General features: G+C 38.3%; 20 non-coding genes across 20 annotated transcripts; all 20 read left to right on the plus strand.

The window, feature by feature from the left end:
- The first annotated feature begins 90 nt into the window (after window positions 1-90).
- On the plus strand, window positions 91-163 carry TRNAF-GAA (transfer RNA phenylalanine (anticodon GAA)). The gene has a single exon. It is a non-coding gene; the product is annotated as a tRNA-Phe (tRNA).
- Window positions 164-342: 179 nt separating this feature from the next.
- TRNAF-GAA (transfer RNA phenylalanine (anticodon GAA)) lies at window positions 343-415 on the plus strand. The gene has a single exon. It is a non-coding gene; the product is annotated as a tRNA-Phe (tRNA).
- A 179-nt stretch (window positions 416-594) lies between these two features.
- On the plus strand, window positions 595-667 carry TRNAF-GAA (transfer RNA phenylalanine (anticodon GAA)). Its single transcript has one exon. It is a non-coding gene; the product is annotated as a tRNA-Phe (tRNA).
- Window positions 668-846: 179 nt separating this feature from the next.
- Window positions 847-919, plus strand: TRNAF-GAA (transfer RNA phenylalanine (anticodon GAA)). Its single transcript has one exon. It is a non-coding gene; the product is annotated as a tRNA-Phe (tRNA).
- Window positions 920-1,098: 179 nt separating this feature from the next.
- Window positions 1,099-1,171, plus strand: TRNAF-GAA (transfer RNA phenylalanine (anticodon GAA)). The gene has a single exon. It is a non-coding gene; the product is annotated as a tRNA-Phe (tRNA).
- A 179-nt stretch (window positions 1,172-1,350) lies between these two features.
- On the plus strand, window positions 1,351-1,423 carry TRNAF-GAA (transfer RNA phenylalanine (anticodon GAA)). Its single transcript has one exon. It is a non-coding gene; the product is annotated as a tRNA-Phe (tRNA).
- Window positions 1,424-1,602: 179 nt separating this feature from the next.
- TRNAF-GAA (transfer RNA phenylalanine (anticodon GAA)) lies at window positions 1,603-1,675 on the plus strand. Its single transcript has one exon. It is a non-coding gene; the product is annotated as a tRNA-Phe (tRNA).
- A 179-nt stretch (window positions 1,676-1,854) lies between these two features.
- On the plus strand, window positions 1,855-1,927 carry TRNAF-GAA (transfer RNA phenylalanine (anticodon GAA)). Its single transcript has one exon. It is a non-coding gene; the product is annotated as a tRNA-Phe (tRNA).
- A 179-nt stretch (window positions 1,928-2,106) lies between these two features.
- TRNAF-GAA (transfer RNA phenylalanine (anticodon GAA)) lies at window positions 2,107-2,179 on the plus strand. The gene has a single exon. It is a non-coding gene; the product is annotated as a tRNA-Phe (tRNA).
- A 179-nt stretch (window positions 2,180-2,358) lies between these two features.
- On the plus strand, window positions 2,359-2,431 carry TRNAF-GAA (transfer RNA phenylalanine (anticodon GAA)). The gene has a single exon. It is a non-coding gene; the product is annotated as a tRNA-Phe (tRNA).
- Window positions 2,432-2,610: 179 nt separating this feature from the next.
- Window positions 2,611-2,683, plus strand: TRNAF-GAA (transfer RNA phenylalanine (anticodon GAA)). The gene has a single exon. It is a non-coding gene; the product is annotated as a tRNA-Phe (tRNA).
- A 179-nt stretch (window positions 2,684-2,862) lies between these two features.
- On the plus strand, window positions 2,863-2,935 carry TRNAF-GAA (transfer RNA phenylalanine (anticodon GAA)). The gene has a single exon. It is a non-coding gene; the product is annotated as a tRNA-Phe (tRNA).
- A 179-nt stretch (window positions 2,936-3,114) lies between these two features.
- On the plus strand, window positions 3,115-3,187 carry TRNAF-GAA (transfer RNA phenylalanine (anticodon GAA)). Its single transcript has one exon. It is a non-coding gene; the product is annotated as a tRNA-Phe (tRNA).
- Window positions 3,188-3,366: 179 nt separating this feature from the next.
- On the plus strand, window positions 3,367-3,439 carry TRNAF-GAA (transfer RNA phenylalanine (anticodon GAA)). The gene has a single exon. It is a non-coding gene; the product is annotated as a tRNA-Phe (tRNA).
- A 179-nt stretch (window positions 3,440-3,618) lies between these two features.
- Window positions 3,619-3,691, plus strand: TRNAF-GAA (transfer RNA phenylalanine (anticodon GAA)). The gene has a single exon. It is a non-coding gene; the product is annotated as a tRNA-Phe (tRNA).
- A 179-nt stretch (window positions 3,692-3,870) lies between these two features.
- On the plus strand, window positions 3,871-3,943 carry TRNAF-GAA (transfer RNA phenylalanine (anticodon GAA)). Its single transcript has one exon. It is a non-coding gene; the product is annotated as a tRNA-Phe (tRNA).
- Window positions 3,944-4,122: 179 nt separating this feature from the next.
- Window positions 4,123-4,195, plus strand: TRNAF-GAA (transfer RNA phenylalanine (anticodon GAA)). Its single transcript has one exon. It is a non-coding gene; the product is annotated as a tRNA-Phe (tRNA).
- A 179-nt stretch (window positions 4,196-4,374) lies between these two features.
- TRNAF-GAA (transfer RNA phenylalanine (anticodon GAA)) lies at window positions 4,375-4,447 on the plus strand. Its single transcript has one exon. It is a non-coding gene; the product is annotated as a tRNA-Phe (tRNA).
- Window positions 4,448-4,626: 179 nt separating this feature from the next.
- TRNAF-GAA (transfer RNA phenylalanine (anticodon GAA)) lies at window positions 4,627-4,699 on the plus strand. The gene has a single exon. It is a non-coding gene; the product is annotated as a tRNA-Phe (tRNA).
- Window positions 4,700-4,878: 179 nt separating this feature from the next.
- On the plus strand, window positions 4,879-4,951 carry TRNAF-GAA (transfer RNA phenylalanine (anticodon GAA)). The gene has a single exon. It is a non-coding gene; the product is annotated as a tRNA-Phe (tRNA).
- The last annotated feature ends 7,635 nt before the right edge of the window (window positions 4,952-12,586 follow it).

The following is a 12,586-nucleotide window of genomic DNA, read 5'->3' on the forward strand; positions in this document are numbered from 1 at the left end:
TTTTTTTGGTCTCAGATAAAGTGCGATTATCGGAGCATTTTTTACCGCGTATAGTTGCAGGTAAATAACGCTGAAACGAAGACTAAAAGCGCCGAAATAGCTCAGCTGGGAGAGCGTTAGACTGAAGATCTAAAGGTCCCTGGTTCGATCCCGGGTTTCGGCAATCGAATATATTTTTTGCTCAAATTATACATGTAAAACAGCCGAAACTCTCACTTTTGCGTTAGTCAGTAAAGACGTAAATGTTTGTTGTTTTTTTGGTCTCAGATAAAGTGCGATTATCGGAGCATTTTTTACCGCGTATAGTTGCAGGTAAATAACGCTGAAACGAAGACTAAAAGCGCCGAAATAGCTCAGCTGGGAGAGCGTTAGACTGAAGATCTAAAGGTCCCTGGTTCGATCCCGGGTTTCGGCAATCGAATATATTTTTTGCTCAAATTATACATGTAAAACAGCCGAAACTCTCACTTTTGCGTTAGTCAGTAAAGACGTAAATGTTTGTTGTTTTTTTGGTCTCAGATAAAGTGCGATTATCGGAGCATTTTTTACCGCGTATAGTTGCAGGTAAATAACGCTGAAACGAAGACTAAAAGCGCCGAAATAGCTCAGCTGGGAGAGCGTTAGACTGAAGATCTAAAGGTCCCTGGTTCGATCCCGGGTTTCGGCAATCGAATATATTTTTTGCTCAAATTATACATGTAAAACAGCCGAAACTCTCACTTTTGCGTTAGTCAGTAAAGACGTAAATGTTTGTTGTTTTTTTGGTCTCAGATAAAGTGCGATTATCGGAGCATTTTTTACCGCGTATAGTTGCAGGTAAATAACGCTGAAACGAAGACTAAAAGCGCCGAAATAGCTCAGCTGGGAGAGCGTTAGACTGAAGATCTAAAGGTCCCTGGTTCGATCCCGGGTTTCGGCAATCGAATATATTTTTTGCTCAAATTATACATGTAAAACAGCCGAAACTCTCACTTTTGCGTTAGTCAGTAAAGACGTAAATGTTTGTTGTTTTTTTGGTCTCAGATAAAGTGCGATTATCGGAGCATTTTTTACCGCGTATAGTTGCAGGTAAATAACGCTGAAACGAAGACTAAAAGCGCCGAAATAGCTCAGCTGGGAGAGCGTTAGACTGAAGATCTAAAGGTCCCTGGTTCGATCCCGGGTTTCGGCAATCGAATATATTTTTTGCTCAAATTATACATGTAAAACAGCCGAAACTCTCACTTTTGCGTTAGTCAGTAAAGACGTAAATGTTTGTTGTTTTTTTGGTCTCAGATAAAGTGCGATTATCGGAGCATTTTTTACCGCGTATAGTTGCAGGTAAATAACGCTGAAACGAAGACTAAAAGCGCCGAAATAGCTCAGCTGGGAGAGCGTTAGACTGAAGATCTAAAGGTCCCTGGTTCGATCCCGGGTTTCGGCAATCGAATATATTTTTTGCTCAAATTATACATGTAAAACAGCCGAAACTCTCACTTTTGCGTTAGTCAGTAAAGACGTAAATGTTTGTTGTTTTTTTGGTCTCAGATAAAGTGCGATTATCGGAGCATTTTTTACCGCGTATAGTTGCAGGTAAATAACGCTGAAACGAAGACTAAAAGCGCCGAAATAGCTCAGCTGGGAGAGCGTTAGACTGAAGATCTAAAGGTCCCTGGTTCGATCCCGGGTTTCGGCAATCGAATATATTTTTTGCTCAAATTATACATGTAAAACAGCCGAAACTCTCACTTTTGCGTTAGTCAGTAAAGACGTAAATGTTTGTTGTTTTTTTGGTCTCAGATAAAGTGCGATTATCGGAGCATTTTTTACCGCGTATAGTTGCAGGTAAATAACGCTGAAACGAAGACTAAAAGCGCCGAAATAGCTCAGCTGGGAGAGCGTTAGACTGAAGATCTAAAGGTCCCTGGTTCGATCCCGGGTTTCGGCAATCGAATATATTTTTTGCTCAAATTATACATGTAAAACAGCCGAAACTCTCACTTTTGCGTTAGTCAGTAAAGACGTAAATGTTTGTTGTTTTTTTGGTCTCAGATAAAGTGCGATTATCGGAGCATTTTTTACCGCGTATAGTTGCAGGTAAATAACGCTGAAACGAAGACTAAAAGCGCCGAAATAGCTCAGCTGGGAGAGCGTTAGACTGAAGATCTAAAGGTCCCTGGTTCGATCCCGGGTTTCGGCAATCGAATATATTTTTTGCTCAAATTATACATGTAAAACAGCCGAAACTCTCACTTTTGCGTTAGTCAGTAAAGACGTAAATGTTTGTTGTTTTTTTGGTCTCAGATAAAGTGCGATTATCGGAGCATTTTTTACCGCGTATAGTTGCAGGTAAATAACGCTGAAACGAAGACTAAAAGCGCCGAAATAGCTCAGCTGGGAGAGCGTTAGACTGAAGATCTAAAGGTCCCTGGTTCGATCCCGGGTTTCGGCAATCGAATATATTTTTTGCTCAAATTATACATGTAAAACAGCCGAAACTCTCACTTTTGCGTTAGTCAGTAAAGACGTAAATGTTTGTTGTTTTTTTGGTCTCAGATAAAGTGCGATTATCGGAGCATTTTTTACCGCGTATAGTTGCAGGTAAATAACGCTGAAACGAAGACTAAAAGCGCCGAAATAGCTCAGCTGGGAGAGCGTTAGACTGAAGATCTAAAGGTCCCTGGTTCGATCCCGGGTTTCGGCAATCGAATATATTTTTTGCTCAAATTATACATGTAAAACAGCCGAAACTCTCACTTTTGCGTTAGTCAGTAAAGACGTAAATGTTTGTTGTTTTTTTGGTCTCAGATAAAGTGCGATTATCGGAGCATTTTTTACCGCGTATAGTTGCAGGTAAATAACGCTGAAACGAAGACTAAAAGCGCCGAAATAGCTCAGCTGGGAGAGCGTTAGACTGAAGATCTAAAGGTCCCTGGTTCGATCCCGGGTTTCGGCAATCGAATATATTTTTTGCTCAAATTATACATGTAAAACAGCCGAAACTCTCACTTTTGCGTTAGTCAGTAAAGACGTAAATGTTTGTTGTTTTTTTGGTCTCAGATAAAGTGCGATTATCGGAGCATTTTTTACCGCGTATAGTTGCAGGTAAATAACGCTGAAACGAAGACTAAAAGCGCCGAAATAGCTCAGCTGGGAGAGCGTTAGACTGAAGATCTAAAGGTCCCTGGTTCGATCCCGGGTTTCGGCAATCGAATATATTTTTTGCTCAAATTATACATGTAAAACAGCCGAAACTCTCACTTTTGCGTTAGTCAGTAAAGACGTAAATGTTTGTTGTTTTTTTGGTCTCAGATAAAGTGCGATTATCGGAGCATTTTTTACCGCGTATAGTTGCAGGTAAATAACGCTGAAACGAAGACTAAAAGCGCCGAAATAGCTCAGCTGGGAGAGCGTTAGACTGAAGATCTAAAGGTCCCTGGTTCGATCCCGGGTTTCGGCAATCGAATATATTTTTTGCTCAAATTATACATGTAAAACAGCCGAAACTCTCACTTTTGCGTTAGTCAGTAAAGACGTAAATGTTTGTTGTTTTTTTGGTCTCAGATAAAGTGCGATTATCGGAGCATTTTTTACCGCGTATAGTTGCAGGTAAATAACGCTGAAACGAAGACTAAAAGCGCCGAAATAGCTCAGCTGGGAGAGCGTTAGACTGAAGATCTAAAGGTCCCTGGTTCGATCCCGGGTTTCGGCAATCGAATATATTTTTTGCTCAAATTATACATGTAAAACAGCCGAAACTCTCACTTTTGCGTTAGTCAGTAAAGACGTAAATGTTTGTTGTTTTTTTGGTCTCAGATAAAGTGCGATTATCGGAGCATTTTTTACCGCGTATAGTTGCAGGTAAATAACGCTGAAACGAAGACTAAAAGCGCCGAAATAGCTCAGCTGGGAGAGCGTTAGACTGAAGATCTAAAGGTCCCTGGTTCGATCCCGGGTTTCGGCAATCGAATATATTTTTTGCTCAAATTATACATGTAAAACAGCCGAAACTCTCACTTTTGCGTTAGTCAGTAAAGACGTAAATGTTTGTTGTTTTTTTGGTCTCAGATAAAGTGCGATTATCGGAGCATTTTTTACCGCGTATAGTTGCAGGTAAATAACGCTGAAACGAAGACTAAAAGCGCCGAAATAGCTCAGCTGGGAGAGCGTTAGACTGAAGATCTAAAGGTCCCTGGTTCGATCCCGGGTTTCGGCAATCGAATATATTTTTTGCTCAAATTATACATGTAAAACAGCCGAAACTCTCACTTTTGCGTTAGTCAGTAAAGACGTAAATGTTTGTTGTTTTTTTGGTCTCAGATAAAGTGCGATTATCGGAGCATTTTTTACCGCGTATAGTTGCAGGTAAATAACGCTGAAACGAAAACTAAAAGCGCCGAAATAGCTCAGCTGGGAGAGCGTTAGACTGAAGATCTAAAGGTCCCTGGTTCGATCCCGGGTTTCGGCAATCGAATATATTTTTTGCTCAAATTATACATGTAAAACAGCCGAAACTCTCACTTTTGCGTTAGTCAGTAAAGACGTGAATGTTTGTTGTTTTTTTGGTCTCAGATAAAGTGCGATTATCGGAGCATTTTTTACCGCGTATAGTTGCAGGTAAATAACGCTGAAACGAAAACTAAAAGCGCCGAAATAGCTCAGCTGGGAGAGCGTTAGACTGAAGATCTAAAGGTCCCTGGTTCGATCCCGGGTTTCGGCAATCGAATATATTTTTTGCTCAAATTATACATGTAAAACAGCCGAAACTCTCACTTTTGCGTTAGTCAGTAAAGACGTAAATGTTTGTTGTTTTTTAGGTCTCAGATAAAGTGCGATTATCGGAGCATTTTTTATTGCGTATAGTTGCAGGTAAATAACGCTGAAACGAAAACTAAAAGCGCCGAAATAGCTCAGCTGGGAGAGCGTTAGACTGAAGATCTAAAGGTCCCTGGTTCGATCCCGGGTTTCGGCAATCGAATATATTTTTTGCTCAAATTATACATGTAAAACAGCCGAAACTCTCACTTTTGCGTTAGTCAGTAACGACGTAAATGTTTGTTGTTTTTTTGGTCTCAGATAAAGTGCGATTATCGGAGCATTTTTTACCGTGTATAGTTGCAGGTAAGTAACGCTGAAACGAAAACTAAAAGCGCCGAAATAGCTCAGCTGGAGAGCGTTAGACTGAAGAACTATAGTTGGCAGTGCCGGATTTACATAAGGGCATTTAAGGCCGGTGCCCAGGGCCTTCACAAAATAGGGGCTGTCACAAAACTATGTTTTAACATTTTTTTTTGTCTGTTACCAGGACATTTAGTGTGACCTAATGATTTGTGCCATAGGCAGTGAAAACCAAACCCGGTATAAAACCAATGAAACATATCGGAAAATTTCGGGAAAAAAATTTTACATAGGTATATTTTAATTATATAAGAATAATTAGTTTTACGTGATAAAATATATCTATGTTTACAATAACCTTATTTTTAAATGAAATGTACATATTCCTAGTTGAAATCTAGTTGAATGTACAGTATTTTATTTAAATTTTTTTATGTCATCAAATTTGCCTACTCTTGGAGGGCCCGCATTGTATTTGTGCCCACGGACCTATGATTGTTAAATCCGGCTCTGCTCATAACTGTAGAACAAGGGCAAAGGAGTATTCACATGCTTACACTGAGGAGCCACGTGGTACTGTTTGCTGTGGTTTTACTGCATCCATAATTGTGGACTTTTTTTTTGAAGAGCCCTGTAAAAACTTAGGCTTGAAAACGTGCTCAATTACTAGAACGCGTTACTTGCAAATGCTACAGGAGAAAGTGATACCGTCACTTTCTTCCGTATCATTTGCAAGGAACATAATGTTTTTGACACTGTGACATTCATGCAAGACGGGGCTCCTCCTCACATCGTAACCAAATGAAGACGTTCTTGAGAACCTTTACTGAAGAACGATTAATCAGCTGTCATTGTACAAATGAATGGCCTTTTCGTTCCCCAGATTTAACAACCATTGATTTTGGCTATGGGGTTACGTTAAGTCCCGAGTGTACCACAATTGCCCATCTTCTTTAGTGCAGTTATACAACGCCATTCGCCACGAAATCTCCTGCATCCATCCGAATCTGCTACATGCTGCAGTTAACGGTGTTGTCACTCGCTTGCAAACTGTTATTTGTGGTGATGGTGGACACATAGAACAAGTGCTGTAGTGCTGTGATATGCGTGTAAGTGTAAACATTTGCCTGTATGCAAATAAACGTAATTTTCCCGGTGAATTCCAGTGATTTTCTTGCATTTAGTACCCTTTATTGACAAAAATTTGAACTATTTTCTTTCTCTCTACCCAGAAAAATCCCTCTTCGTGAGAGTAACTTTTATGCAAACCGCATTCAAATATACCAATTCTTTCAACTTTTATGAACATCCTGTACATCTCGATAAACAAAACATACTGGAAGAAAGTAAATTGTTAATTATCATCTTATTTTTTTTCAAATTACAGTGATACCTTCGTTTTCGTCGATAATCCATCTGAAAATATTCGGCGAAATCCGAAACCGACGAAAATCGAAGCAATTATTTCCATACGAATCAATGTAAATCCAATTATTTCGTTCTAGACACTCCAAATACATACCAAAACACATTTTATAGAGAAAAAATATAGTGTTTAATAATAAAAACAATAAACAATAACAAATTAATATAAAATAAATATAAAAGACTAATGTAAAGAATAATTGAACATTTAACATGCATTTCCCATGATGGAGCTAAAAGGAAAAGAAAGGAAAGCAATGAAATTGGGTATATTCAAATCTCAGCATCAAGCCAGTGAGATGCTGTCAGAAGTGACACAACTGCTGGCGTTTTCTAGAAAACACAAACGCTGACTGTCGGAAATTTCGGGAGAAAAAAACAATAAAACTGGAGAATGATGTGAACTTTTACGTTACGTTAAATATATTTTTGAACTAATTTAATGAGAACAGCTTAATGAAAAATGAATATTTCAAAAATAGAAATAACGATGAAGATTTTTTAAATTTCCGTAGGAGTTTTCAATAATTAATCAATCCTAAGATTACACTTTAACAACTAAAAAAAATTATGTGATGTCTTACGTAAATATACTAGTATATTAAAATATTCTATTAATGTAATGTACTAACCTAATCTTAATTTATTCAATGTTTATTCATCAACAAATAAAAATAAATTCAAAATTCCCAACGCAAAATAGAGCTCTTAGGAGCCTCGTGGTGGCTGCCATGTTGTTTGCTGGTGTATTGAGCACTGAAAAAAATGTTTGCAGTTTGCAAGAAACACGCTGAGATTTTGAATACGCCCATTGTTTGGCTAGATACGCACGGTAATGCTCACACAACGAGAAACAACGTCACACTGAGCAGGAAAACGCATGGTTTTGCAAAATTAGCACCAAGGTCACGTGAACAAGCCGACAAAATCCCAGGCAACCGATGAAAACCGAGACAAAAAAAAAAAAAAAAAAAAAGAGGAAAACCGAAACCGACGATAATCGAAGTCAACCAAAACCAAGGTGTTACACCCTATTCACACTGTATATTTTAAGCCAGCTTAAGGTATGAAATATGAACCAACTGTCTTAACGTTAAACCGGTTTAACTACCAACAACCGGCTCAGCTTAAATCGCTTTTTCAAAGAAGCTTGAGTCGCTTCAGGCTTTCCCCGAGATCCGCCACAAGTTCAAAAATAATGGCGGAAGCAGATGTACAAACGTTCAAACAAACCAAGGTCCTAGAACCTTGCGAACAAACGATACTCTTCTCTGTTAGCATGTATATGCTGCTTCGGTACAAGAAGTTTAAATAATAATATAAATTTCTCTCAAAAATCCATTCTTATCACAGTGATATAAACATTGAGAGAATCGTGCTGCCAACGACAACGACATGACTGATAATAAATGTTAATAATTCCTAACTAACGTCTTATGCATTTTAAATAAGTTATTTATATTTTAAATTACTAAATATCAGTGGCGTGCCGTGACGTTTGATGATAGGGAAGCTGTGTTTCTGTAAGAAGCCGACTTCCAGGGGCAATCAGTTAATTGCGCGTTAGTAATGATCTTGGGTCCATTCGTACGTGCGTGGTGAGATTGTCAAAGATTATATCAATCTCCGTTCTTTCTTTCTCCATTTGATTGGTCACTGTCCCTCAATCACGCTTCCCGAGTGATGGTCCCTGGTTACTAAGCGTAACGAGACTCTTACCTGGAGCCAGAGAAAAGTCAAAATAGAAGATGAATTCGATCTTCCACCGATCGTAGGACGACTTCCTTCCGCGGTTTATAGTTTCTGCCTGGCAGTTTGATATAAACAATGGGTGTCCGACTACAAACGTCTTTTACCTATGTCTTTTTAAACTAATAAATTATTCTGTAAATTAACCGTTTTCTCGCCTCTTTCGTAACGAGTCAGACCTGTCCGGTACATGACATTTCCATAAAAGTTTTAAACAAATACTGGAAATGACAAAAATAAACAATTTATGTATTTTAGTTGTAAAATACAAATAATACATACATAATACAAATTGATACGATACAAACAATGATCGAAAAACTGTTTTTTTTAAATTTTTTATAAACTAATTCTATTCGGCGATTTTTTCCGCAAAGTCGTTAATTACTTTATCATAAAAGTCGCTGGTCGCAACTCCATCGACGTATTTAGAAAGCTCTTTTTCTATCGAAAGCAACTCTAGCTACAATTTTTCTTCCGACCCAGTGTTCCTGGCCAATGTATGAATTCTCTCCGTGGTCGAAAAACTGCGCTCAACAGACATACACAATCAATACACATCGTCTCTCTCTTTCTTTTTTAACTATTTAAACTACTTATGTCTCCTCATTACAAAGGCCCTTATAAGAGCCATAGCACCAAAGACCTCGGTCCTCAAATTAAGATATGTCAAATTAATATTGAAGGCATTAGTCGAGCAAAATGCCAATACTTACATAGGATTCTGAAGGACAATGAAATTGACATAGTTGTAATTCAAGAGACTCATACTGAGAATGAATACCAACTTCAGACAAGAGGTGTGATTCTTGGTTTTGAACTAATTGGCTCAACCTACCACAAAACATACGGCACTGCAACATATGCCCGTAGTGACATTGAGGATGTCCTGTTTTGTAAAGCAACCACTGACGATAACATTCATGTGGTCACTATACAGGTTGGCCAAATTACAATCAGCAATATCTATAAACCCCCAGCTACAACTTGGCCACAACACGTCATACCACAATTACCTCATCCTGCTGTCTATTTGGGAAACTTCAACAGCCACCATGAACTCTGGAAATATCGCAACACTAATAAAAATGGTGACATGGTATTTAAATGGGCAGAGGAAAATAATCTTTATCTTCTGTTTGATGCTAAAGATCAATGCACCTTTAGGTCCAGCGCTTGGGGTTGTGAATATAACCCTGACTTGTGCTTTGTGTCTACAGATGAAAATAGACAACCGTTATCAGCTACACGCACAGTTTTAAATCAATTCCCACATAGCCAGCACCGTCCAATAATTATCGGAATTGGACTTAGTATTCCTATAGTAAATAGTATACCACGCGCAAGATGGAATTTTAACAAGGCTAACTGGACTTTGTTCTCAGAGGATCTTGACAAATGTTTGGGATGGACCCCACCTACATCAAACAACTTTAAAAGGTTTGTTGGAGCACTGTTTAGTGTAGCCAAAAAATGTATACCTAGAGGATACCGCAAGATTTATATCCCAGGATGGAGTGAAAAAAGTGAATTACTATATAGGAAGTTCCTAGAATCTGGTGACCTTGAGATAGGGGATGAACTACTCCATAGCTTAGATAATGCCAGGCACCTTAGATGGATAAACACTGTACAAAATTTGGATTTTACAAAGTCAAGTAGAAAGGCGTGGTCCCTGCTCAGAAGATTGGGAGGAGCAACTGTCAAACCAAGTAGAGAAAACTTGATTACTCCAAATAGTATCGCAGGACACATACTAAATATATCTAGAGCTTCTAGAGATCGTGAATTCACCAGTAAGATTAAAAAAGAGCTTACGTCCATCAAAGCTAAATGTAAAAATGATACAGCGTATTCACTACCCTTTGTTACTGAAGAAATCTCTGCTGCCCTTAAACAAATAAAAGCTGGCAAAGCCCCTGGAAATGATGGTGTCCATCCTGAATTCCTGTTACACAGTGGCAAGTACACTAAGCAATGGCTGGCTCGCTTCTTTACTGACATCCTACAGAAAGGTAATGTTCCTTTCGCTATGAAACAAGCTAAAATCATAGCTATCCTGAAACCTGGAAAACCTAATGATAGACCAGAGAGCTATCGACCTATCTCACTCTTGAGTGTGATGTATAAGCTTTTAGAGAGACTTTTTTACAACAGATTGAGCAAGACAATTTTTGAGAATATTCCGGTTGAACAGGCTGGCTTTCGACCGAATAGGAGCTGTACAGACCAGGTACTAGCCTTTACTACTTTTGTAGAGGCTGGATATCAAAGGCAATTAAAAACATCTGCAGTATACATCGATCTTACTGCAGCATATGATACTGTCTGGCGGCATGGCTTAATCTATAAGCTGCTCCGAGTGATACCCTGTTTAAAAATGGTTAAAATAATTGATGAGATGTTAAGTAACCGACCCTTTCAAGTTGTCATGGGAAATTTGAGAAGTAGGATAAGAAAACTAAATAATGGCCTACCTCAGGGTTCTGTCCTGGCACCACTGCTCTTTAGTCTTTACATAGCTGATCTGCCTCAAACGAAGGCAAGGAAATTTGGATATGCAGACGATTGGGTGATTGCCACGAGACATAAAGACCTTGCAATTACTGAAAAGATCCTGACGGAGGACTTATCAATCTTAGGACAATATTTTCGCCGAGTGGAGACTTCAACTGAGTAAGACAAAAACTGAAGCTACATGCTTTCACCTTAATAACAAGCTGGCAAATGAAGAATTAAAGATTTATTTTGACAATAATTTACTGAAATATAATAAGAACCCGAAATATCTTGGTGTCACTCTGGATAGAACTTTATCCTTTAAAACACATCTGATGAATTTGGCTGCCAAGGTTAATACCAGAAACAACATCCTCCAAAGGTTATGTGGAACCACATGGGGTTCTTCGCCGTCCACCTTACGGATCACTGCTCTTGGCTTGGTTTTCTCTGCAGCGGAATACTGTGCACCGGTATGGATGAACAGTACTCACATTAATAAACTGGATGCCCAACTAAATACTACCCTACGTATCATAACAGGTACTCTCAAATCAACTCCTATCCATTGGTTACCTATTCTGAGCCATATCCCTCCATCTACACTCCGAACGGATAGCACTCTGCTCAGGGAATATAGGAAAATATTATCTAATCCACAACTCCCGATTCATCAGGATATTGATGACCTCAGCATAAACCGGCTTAAATCAAGACACCCCCCCTATTAAGAGCTAAATCCCTGCATTCCAATAATTTCAACCTCACTGAATCTTGGAAAAGGCTCTGGGCTGATGTCTCTCCGGTGGACAGCCGACAACTTCCTTGTATCACAAAGCGACCACCTGGATTTGAGTTATCCAGAAATCTTTGGAGTGTGTTAAATCGGATTCGGACCAAACATGGGTTGTGCAGGGACAGTCTTTTTAGGTGGGGAAAAGTTGCATCCCGCAGTGTGACTGTGGTGCTGAAAGACAGACTATACACCATATTTTGGAAGATTGTCCAGTAAGATCTTTTCCGGGACAACTGAGTGACTTCCTGATTGTGACTGAAAGTGCTTTAAACTATATTTCTAACTTAGATTTATATTTATGATTTGTGTTTTTTTCTTTTTGATTTGTGTTCTTCATTTATGATTTGTTCTTTTTTGAATTAGATGTGTAGCCATACGCTAAATAAATAAATAATGTGTTTTATGTCTAAAAGTTACTTGTCAATATAGTCCGGGCACGAATATAAATATTGCGATTCGCTACGTAATTTAGATAAATCACAAAATTTCCCATAAAATTGACTTCATTTAAAAAATTAAAACACGCTTGGAAAAATTGTTAATAATTTTAATATTATGAAAAACATCTAAAAGTGATAAAATTCTAAAGATTTTATGTCTGAAAATCTGTCAATATAATTATAATTTTCTTTTAATTATACTGTAATTAAATATAACTTTGCAAACGTTTTGTACATAAAAATAACATTGAATACTCTTTACTTTTTAAATCTTAAACAATTCACTTAGTCAGATAGCTCCTACCAGTGGCTAAAAGATAAAACTGTTGGAAGCGTTATACGTGTGTAACTTCCACCAGCTAAACCGAATAAAATTGGTGCTCTGTAAAGCGCATGCGCCATTGCCTATAATCTGGCTTACAGAACCTAGGGTGCATATACTTTTCGTTTTGTATGGATCGATCTGTAAAATTGGATCAGCCCTTGTCACGTGATACAGATAGCTTCTGTCATAGCAGAAAATATACAAGTAGGATCGAAGATGGCAACAAACATTTGTTAGTTAATAATAGTCTCTGCT

This window comes from Centruroides vittatus, unplaced genomic scaffold (assembly GCF_030686945.1).
Source record: "Centruroides vittatus isolate TY-2023 unplaced genomic scaffold, ASM3068694v2 contig_1476, whole genome shotgun sequence".
Classification (NCBI taxonomy): domain Eukaryota; kingdom Metazoa; phylum Arthropoda; class Arachnida; order Scorpiones; family Buthidae; genus Centruroides; species Centruroides vittatus.